Genomic DNA, 8942 nt, shown 5'->3' with positions numbered 1-8942 from the left:
ACACTTACAGTAAAATAAGTTAATTTTTAAAAATTTGAAAATTGAACCCTATAATTAATACCAGAGAGAGAAGAGATTTAATTGCAACCACAAACTTAGAACAGGATAATACCAATAAAGCTCAAAAATACTGTTTTAAAAATGATGACATAATAAAATTATAGCTGTAGTAGAATAAAGAGAAATGTTCTTTCTTTTTCTAAAATGAGAGAAAAAGCATGGTTCTATGCTGATTGGCCTGATTCTTTTGAAAGGGAAAATTTGATGTAGAAGAAAGAGGGAAAACAATTCAAGACATTCTCAATTTTGTTGCCTGAGTTTTTGGAGTCAAATAAAAAAAAAAAATCATTGCGCAGAACAATGTTATATAATTTTTGCCTTATGTTTTTTCTATTAGTTTTATAGTTTCAGGTCCTACATTCAAGTCTTTATTTTGAGTTGATTTTTGTTCATGGTGTGAGATAAGGGTCCAATTTTGTTCTTCTGCACTGAATATCCAGTTTTCCCAAGCCTTTCCCCATTGTATGTTTTTGATAGCTTTGTCAAAAGCAATTGACTATAAATGCATGGGTTCATTTAGGGGCTCTCTATCGTGTTCCATTCATTGATATATCTATTTTTATGCCAGTATTATGCTATTTTAATTATTGTAAGTTTGTAATATACAGATGATCCCCGAGTTACAATAGAGTTATGTCCCAATAAACCCAGTGTAAACTGTAAAAATCATTAGTCAAAATATCCAAGTTGGGAAGTATTTATAATTTAAAGTCAGGTAGTTTGTAGTTTGATGCTTCCAGTTTTGTTCTTTTTGCTCAGAATTGCCTTGGCTGTTTACGGTTTGTGTGTGTGTGTGTACATTTGTGTGGTTCCATTATAACTTTTGGGATTGTTTTTCCTATTTCTGTAAAAAAAAAAAAATGGCATTGGAATTTTGATGCAGATTGCATTGAATCTGTAGATCAAGTTGTGAAGTATGGACATTTTAACAATATTAATTATTCCAACCCATGAACAAAGAGTATTTTTTCATTTCCTTGTATATTCTGTAATTTCTTTTCTCAAAGTTCTGTAATTTCATAAGACCTGTATTTTTCATCTCCTTGGTTAAATTTATTCCTAAGTATTTTGTTTTGTGTAGCTATTATAAATGGAATTGTTTTCCATGGATATGTATTTGAAGAGAAAGGAAGAATGTGAAATAAGCTTCTAGGAGAGTGGGAAAATAAATAGACTGCAGAAATAGAGTGTGATCCTCTGGTCATGTGAAGTTTTTGGCCATGAATTTAAAGTAAGACTACTCAGTTGCATTGTTTGTGTTACTCTAGTCATTTTCAGCTGCACAAATGTCTTTGAAAATCTAAAAAAAAATGATTTTCAACCTAGAATTCTATACCTTTCCAAACTTTCAGTAAGAGTCGGGATGAGATAAAAATAATTTCAAACACACAGGTTTTCAAAAAAGTGACCTCCCATGCATGCATTCCAAGGATATACTGAAGGATGTGCTCCATCAAGATGAGGATATAAACTAAGAAAAAGAGAGATATGAGATAACAAGAAACAGGAAATTAAACGTGGATAGCAGTGAAGGGAATCCTTGAATATATGTGAAAGGAGGGACTCACACGACAGCTGTGCTCCAAGAATAGAGGGCAGTCAAATCTGACTGGAAGGAGTACCGCTTCGGGAAGATGAAATGGACAGAATATGTGAAATAACTACATGTCTTTAGAGGAGATTCAGGAAATTTTTAAAAAGTTGGTTACTGATGAGTACATAAAGACAGGAAAATTATTAGTTCCCAGTAAAATAAAAAGGTTTCTAGGAGGGAAAAGTAATTATAGTTTATTGACCGGATCAGTTGTAAGCAGTGTTTACAACATAACAATGCAAATACTGAACAGTAGTCTTATAAAAATTCCATGTAACAATATCACAATGTTGGGGGATAGAAGTACCATTCATGCCTGGTGGAAACAGCAATTAAAGAACTAAAAATATCAAAATTCTTACATTAAAAAGAGGTCAGCTATTAATAATTCAGGCTGAAAAATAAAAATGCTGCAACATAAGCTTTTATTTAGAAATTTAGATCAATACCACAATAATTACTCAATAGAGGTGAAAGTAGTTGTCTCTGGAATGGCAGCAGGAGAAAAGGCAGAGAACTTTTCTTGGAGGCAGGAACCCTCCAAGAAATGACGTAGAACCATTTTACTCATTATGCTCATGCATAACTGTGTGCAAGAAAAAGAGAAGAAAAAGAACACACCCAGAGGAAGTAGCACACCTGAAAGAAATGGAAGGTGGTTCAAAGTAGCTGCAGGGCAGAATGTGTGTAGTGATGCTTAAGGCCAATAAAAAGAAAAGTAGGTTGTGAGAAAAACGTCAAACTAAGAAATTTTTACTTCATTCAAGAGAATATAAGAAATCATTGCAAGTAATGAGGCAAGAAAGTTATATAATCAGATTTGTGCAAAGATGATTCTAAGAGCAGTGTAGATTGTAGTTTGGAAGGTACAAGGCTGAAACATCATAATGAGCCACATTACTGAAATTTCTCAGAAAGACACCAGGGCCTTAGGCTGTCTGTTTCCTTTCAGGCTATGTGTATCTATTCCACTTCCATATCCCTCACCTTTGCCTATTTCTCTTCCCACTTCTCCTTAAGACTTATTTTCTTCTCTAAGGCCAATAATAGAAGTGAAGATTTTGTGTGTGTGTGCATGTGTGTGTGTGTGTTACTGTGGGCATATGCATAACATGCATATTTTTCTGAAAATGAATATATAACTATGCTCTCTACTTAATTTAAAAGGTGTGTATATATGAAAATTACATTAGGGAAAAAATAATTCTATTTTACAATGTGGATAATTGTTTTTTTATGGGTCAGTGGTCTCTGACATAAAATATATTGTCTAAAATGTTATCTAAGCCCTAAATTGGAGTTTGAGGTAAAAAAATAGAAAGATATAACATTATTAATCTAAAAGCATCCCTGATGCTATAAGTCAACTCTAATATCCTTAGTGAGACCTAAAATGAGAGCTAATGCCCAGCGTTGTGCTTGGTCTCTCATGTAAAATCCAGACTAAAGGATCCAGCCATTTGAATCCGATCAGCTGTGGGTGGGACCTCTCCCTGATGCTATTTATTTCTGTGTGTATGATGCCCCAAGTCCTTCCCTTAGAAATTCTTTCATTAACTGTTCATTTTGGCTCTCTCTGCTGCTGACATGATCATTTTTCTTCCCTATGTTGCTGCTATTTTATTTTCTAGTCTCTCTCTCTCTCCTTTCTAGAATGCATCTAAGTTTCACATTTCTACAGCTCACTAATTTTCTGTTGTCAATCAGCTCTTCTGCCTTCCATGGATATGGGTCTGTGCACCAATTCCCTCTGCCCCCATTTATCATGTTTTTGTTTTCCTTCATTTCTTTTCTTTATTATAAAAAAAGTTGCCTTCTCAGTTATTCTCCTGCTTTTAGTAATCAGTGAAGCAAAGCAGACAGGTAAACTGAACAATGATGAGACGCCAAAATATAATGTGATTGTTTCAAGAAATTATTTAAATTCTGGATTAAGTCAAGGTATCTTCATTCAGCAAATAAGTTAGAAGCTCCTATTTTGTGAAAAGCTGGGCTCTCTTATAAGACAATCTCTTAAATACGTGTTAAAGATAAATCATGACTTAGCCAATGTGAATACCTGAACTTGCTGTGAACTCCTGTATATAAGGAGGCCATGAAGATATAAAGGCAGCCGAAATGCAGGTAGCTCATGACTTCCTAGGTGCTACTGGTAAACAGGGGGTCAAGATGTGAAGCATTAAATCAGGTATTCCCTGCATGAGGCAAAGTCCATCTCTTGGAGGAAGTTACAATAGCCTGTCTGTGATCAAATGTATCCGGTGGAGAATGGTAGTAAAGAGCTAGGGTCCAAGCATCAAACTCACCTGGACTTAATTTTGGCTCTACCATTTTATACCTGTGCTTAAGTTTCTCACTGAAATAGCACCCACAGACCACTTCTCCCAAGCAGGGCACATCATATGCACTCAGTAAATATGAGCTATTATTATCCACTTAAGAAATGATATGCCCATTGAAGTCACCAAAGAAACATAAGAAAATGTATTTTGTGTGTGTCCACAGTTATAAGACCAAATTCAATTCAGAACCAATCAGGTATAAAGATACCTAGTAAGAATTAGGTTATAGAAAAATGGGCCATCCAAAAAGCTGAAAAACAGGATGCAGAAATTATCCAGGCACTCCTAGTTTCTATCTCTTTTTACTTGTTCCAGATGAGGACACAGTCCTATTTATTTGATGCAGAAAACTGGAGAGACCAATGTTTGTTAATAAGTCTTCAAATTAAACATCATAGAATTATTATGTTCTTTTGGAATGCCTTTGCAAGCCCCAAGTATAAAAAGAACAAGGAAGAACTGCCTATCTAAATCTAGAGAGACTTTTTAGTCGATGTCCCCAGATGTTTTAAATTCCTTTTGGAATCAAGGGGCAAGCAAAAGGCATTTTGAGATAATCCGGATCCACTCCTGCTCTTAACTAAACCACTGAGAGTCCTCAATATTCAATGGTTGTAGAACTAAAGCAAAGTCCACTAAAGCAATTTAAATTGGGATCAGGAGGGAATCAGCAAGTTGCAGGAAGAAATCACGTGGTAAAAACATTCAAGTGGAGACTCAGTGGCACAGAGCAAGAAAACTTTGGGTAGTTGCTCCTGAAGGGAGACATACTGCTATGGTTTGAATGTGTTCTGTCCAAAATTCAGATGTTGCCAATTGATGGTATTAAGAAGTGGGGCCTCTAAGGGGTCACTAAGTCATGAAGTCTCCTCCCTCGTGAATGTGATTCAGGCCTCCATAAAAAAGGTTTCCCACAAAAGCTTTCAGGTCACTCCCCCTTCCACCTTCCTCCACTTGAGGAAACAGCCTTCCTTTCCTCTGGAGGATGCAGCCCTCACTGGACAACCAAACCTGCCAGTGCCTTGATCTTGGACTTCTCGGCCTCCAGAAATGTGAGAAAATAAATTTCTGTTCCTGATAAATTACCCAGTCTCAGGTATTCTGTTACAGCAGTACAAATGGACTGAGACACATAGCAAAGGGCTTCATCTCTGTTCTTTACCAGTGGACCATTTGAAAGTAGGGCAATCCAAATTCCTATCCCCTGGCTTTTCTTACCCTAGTTAGCTTAGGCAGAGGAAATAGTTGAGGATCTTGAAAGGAGTTGAAAAATGCAAGGGAATTGGGAGAAGCACTGAAAACCCCCTCAAGGCTCCTTTAAACTGTTAGGAGGTAACTTTCCAGACAAAAAAAATGGATGGATGTAGCAATGTGGGGTCAGAGTACCGACAGGTTGCTGGAGAAAGAGGCTAAGTTAAAGAGAAGAGTGGGGACAGGGGACTACAAAACAAGGAAAGTTAACTATATGCCAAGGTTTTATGTCACATGGGTGGTTATAATTTAAGGACAAATCTGTTTCCATTTATCTTTCCTTAATGAGTGGCCCAGGAGGAGACTTTCCAATATAAAATTTTTAACTATAAGTTACATTCTACCAATAAATGTGGACCCATGCTTTCCAATGGAAGAAAATTCTGGCCTTAGTATTTTTTGATTTGTACAAACATATTGATAACCAAAATTAATGTTCAGATATTTCAAGGTTTCCTTAAATATTTTCATTGATATAGGTATATACATACCTTTTTTAAAATCCTGAATTTCTATTCACACATTTGTAAATACAAATTTTTTTCAATGAGTGAATAGAAATTTGGCCAAGAGTATTTGGCTGAGGGTCTAACTATTCAGAACTACAAGCCTTTTTATTTCAGGAGTGATCCATGAAATGTGAGGGGAAAAAAAAAAAGAAAACAAAAACAAAGAAAAATTTAAAACAAAAAAACCCCACCAAATCAAAAAAACTAAGAATGAATAACTACTATGTTTTGAACTGGATTTTATTTAGGGAAGAAAAAAAAAAATCCTGAGCTGAAGTTACATGAGACAAAGGGAACGGATGGCTAGGGATGTGTCAGATTTCTCTAAGAAGTCCTTTTCTCTTTCTCCTTTGGTTCATTTTAGAGTTTTGCATAGTAAATATTTATTGTATTGGAGGAGTAAAACTATTAGGTTAATTAGTGAAATCAGAAAATTTAGCAGAGTGCTGACATTAGTGGGGAAACAAAGGAATTGAGGTGGAGAAAATGAAGGGCTCGATCCTGAGTGCTCGCGAAGAACTTCATAGGAAATACATAGGACTAGGTAAACAGGAAAGGAGAGGAGTGTGAGAACAGCTTTGTACTCAGATCTGGATCCACAAGTGGCCACAACTAGAGGCATGTCCCCACATCCTGATCTGGAAGAAGTCACAGTACCCCAAACAAACCTTCCTAATGTGAAAGAAGCAACAAGAGAGATGGGTGGATGAGAATCAAACAAGGTCCTGCCAACAAGAAGGGTTTCCCCACTTTATTGTAAATAAAAGAAAGTCTAGATAGTCAGGAAGGAGAGATTTTAGGCTTAAATTTGGGATCTTTGAGAGTGTTGAATCCCTGATAAAGGACATCTGAAGAGTTCCTCCCAGGCTGATGGGAGGAAGGGCCTGGGTTTCCTGGACTTCTCAACTACGGAGACAGGAGGCCTTCTGAGAAAAGACAGTAGCAGGGCCTAGTGGTAGGGTTGCACTGCATTCCAGTGTCTTTAAAATAGCTTAGATCATTCAGATAGTATTGGCAGTCTTTGCTGGAGACATCCCACAGGCAGTTAAAAATGAGTTATTGTAAATAAGAAAAAGACAACCCATTAGGAAAAAAACGGCAAAAGATGCTAGTAGCATTTCACAAATTAGGAAACATGAATGGCCAAAAATTTATTTGAAAAGCTACTCAAGATCACTGGGTATCAGAGAAATTAAAATTAGAAACACAATAGTGTTTAACCTCCACAAAATTGGCAAAAATTAAAGTCTGAGGGTGCCTAATATCGCAACATGTAGTCTTCCACATTGCCAATAGACGTGCAAACTGGTAAAACCACTTTAGAAAGCAATTTGAGATTTTCCAGCAAATTTGGAAATAAATATATAAGACTCAAGACTATAACCTGTGGAAACTTTTACATCTTTTGCCTCATGAGTCAAATATTAGAATATTTGTCATAGCAGTGTCTATAATCACAAAACAGGAAATTTCCTAAGAGTTCATTAGTAGAGCATATAAATTGCAACATGTTCAAATATAGTCGTCTGACCCATAACGACTTTTAGGTCAAAAACAGCATGTATGACAGTGGTCCCACAAATTATACCATATTTTTACTGTACCTTTTCTACATTTAAATACACAACTACTTACCACTGTGTTACAATTCCCCATAGTATTCAGTACAGTAACATGCTATACAGGTTTGTAGCCTAGGAACAATATGTTATACCACATAGGCTAGGTGTGTAGGAGGCTACGCCATCTAGGTGTGTGTGAGTATGCTCTATGAAGATGAAATCACCTAACAGTGCATTTCTCAGAATGTATCTCCATTGTTGAGCAATTCATGATTGTTACAGAATAACATGCAACTGTAAAATTATATAAAGCACAGGCATCAATATAATCATAATTATCATAATTTTAAAAAGCAATTCATGGAAGATTGAGTTCAATATACCCCAGTCATCAAAATCTTAAAATAGACAAAATTAAACACTATGGTTATAGGAAAAGCACATTTTTAAAAATTATTATAAAATAAAGGCAAGGTAACAGGTGGGCCAGAACAGTGCTATGGTGGAAGTAGGGAATTGCAACTTGGGATAGCTCAAGGGAGAGTCAATGTCCTTGGTAACGATTTTTAGACACGAGAGTGGCTATAGAGCTGTTTATGATTTTGATAACTTGTGTATTATTTTACATACTTCTGTATTCCTGGAGTGTTTTAATAAAATATGCTTAAAAAATGAATTCTCATCATGGCCACTACACAGATCCAAGGAGGAAATTGAAAGCCTGGTTGGCCTATTTATATTTTGGTACAACCTACCAACCTACGTTACACCGTAGGGGAAGTACTCAGGGTTAAGGGAATTACTGGACCTCAAGTAGACCACTTTAGGCACACATGGCTTGGTATGATAATATATAACAGTTATATCAAAACTGGTGTATAAAGAAACGAAAATTTTAGATTAAGAAGCTCTCTTACTAGAGAGAGGTAAAAATAAACTTAGTAAAGAAGAAAATTGAAATAATGAACTTTTTGTGGAAGAGGGGACTCTTGTTACTACTTCAGTGCTCTAGGTTGCTCTTCTTCTGTTGTCACTTCTCTTCTATTCCCAACTTTTCCATGAAACACTGTAATGTGCAACACTACTACACACAAAATTAGCCTTCACTAATGAGAATCAGGGCTCTGATTCTTGTGGAGTCTTTGAGTTCGCGCTAAGTGCAACAGAACTCAAGATTGTTCTGGAATAACTTGCTGCTATTGGAAAGCAAGGATAGTGTTTAAAGATGTGTGAAAATGGCTACAAGAACTAGCCTGAAAGTGCTTCTGCTGGTCAAACTATGATGATTAGAGCATAAAATTAAAAACAAAGATTTGCTGCCAATTAGAAGCACTGAAAGATCTTAATTCCATGATGCTACTCACAAAGTTAACTAATACAGAAAGATGTTACAAAGCAAAGCCACAACTACCAACACAGTCGTTGTGGTGTCGGCTAAACACAGAAAACATAATCCTTTATGAGCTGAAGATAAATGGATTTGAGGCAGCAGTCTTTGGATCAAACTGAGAGTCAAATCCACCCAGATAAATGGGTCTGAAATCAGAGTGGAAATGTGGACAGCAAAGAAATGTCAGAGAAAAAGCTGAGTTATTATCCAGAGAAAACTGGCTATTTTTTTCTT

This window comes from Pongo abelii, chromosome 12 (assembly GCF_028885655.2).
Source record: "Pongo abelii isolate AG06213 chromosome 12, NHGRI_mPonAbe1-v2.0_pri, whole genome shotgun sequence".
In the NCBI taxonomy this organism is placed as follows: Eukaryota; Metazoa; Chordata; class Mammalia; order Primates; family Hominidae; genus Pongo; species Pongo abelii.
Note: the sequence above shows the minus strand (reverse complement) of the source record.